Consider the following 1,200-nt stretch of genomic DNA (forward strand, 5'->3'; position numbering starts at 1 on the left):
TTTTTTTAGTGCATTTCTGCTACTTTCAGCTAGTATCAAGTTGATTTTAGCTTTTTTCATTCGGCTACTTTTTTAGTGCATTTCTGCTACTTTTAGCTAGTATAAAGTTGATTTTAGCTTTTTTCATTCGGCTACTTTTTTATTACATTTCTGCTACTTTCAGGTAGTATCAAGTTGATTTTAGCTTTTTTCATTTGGCTACTTTTTTATTACATTTCTGCTACTTTTAGCTAGTATCAAGTTGATTTTAGCTTTTTTCATTCAGCTACTTTTTTAGTGCATTTCTGCTAATATCAGCTAGTATCAAGTTGATTTTAGCTTTTTTCATTCGGCTACTTTTTTAGTGCATTTCTGCTAATATCAGCTAGTATCAAGTTGATTTTAGCTTTTTTTCATTCGGCTACTTTTTTAGTACATTTCTGCAACTTTCAGCTAGTATTAAGTTGATTTTAGCTTTTTTCATTCGGCTACTTTTTTATTACATTTCTGCTACTTTCAGCTAGTATCAAGTTGATTTTAGCTTTTTTCATTCAGCTACTTTTTTAGTGCATTTCTGCTACTTTTAGCTAGTATCAAGTTGATTTTAGCTTTTTTCATTCAGCTACTTTTTTAGTGCATTTCTGCTAATATCAGCTAGTATCAAGTTGATTTTAGCTTTTTTCATTCGGCTACTTTTTTAGTGCATTTCTGCTAATATCAGCTAGTATCAAGTTGATTTTAGCTTTTTTCATTCAGCTACTTTTTTATTACATTTCTGCTACTTTTAGTTAGTATCAAGTTGATTTTAGCTTTTTTCATTCAGCTACTTTTTTAGTGCATTTCTGCTAATATCAGCTAGTATCAAGTTGATTTTAGCTTTTTTCATTCGGCTACTTTTTTAGTGCATTTCTGCTACTTTCAGCTAGTATCAAGTTGATTTTAGCTTTTTTCATTCGGCTACTTTTTTAGTGAATTTCTGCTACTTTCAGCTAGTATCAAGTTGATTTCAGCTTTTTCATTCGGCTACTTTTTTAGTGCATTTCTGCTACTTTCAGCTAGTATCAAGTTGATTTTAGCTTTTTTCATTCGGCTACTTTTTTAGTGCATTTCTGCTACTTTTAGCTAGTATAAAGTTGATTTTAGCTTTTTTCATTCGGCTACTTTTTTATTACATTTCTGCTACTTTCAGGTAGTATCAAGTTGATTTTAGCTTTTTTCATT

General features: G+C 30.0%; 1 protein-coding gene across 3 annotated transcripts in view; it reads right to left on the bottom strand.

Moving 5' to 3' along the window:
* Positions 1–1,200, bottom strand: part of LOC119429169 (protein SON) — a 60,943-nt gene that overhangs the window by 31,955 nt on the left and 27,788 nt on the right. The window lies entirely within an intron of this gene.

The sequence above is a fragment of the Nematolebias whitei genome, chromosome 24 (assembly GCF_014905685.2).
Source record: "Nematolebias whitei isolate Nwh7 chromosome 24, NemWhi1, whole genome shotgun sequence".
Classification (NCBI taxonomy): Eukaryota; Metazoa; Chordata; class Actinopteri; order Cyprinodontiformes; family Rivulidae; genus Nematolebias; species Nematolebias whitei.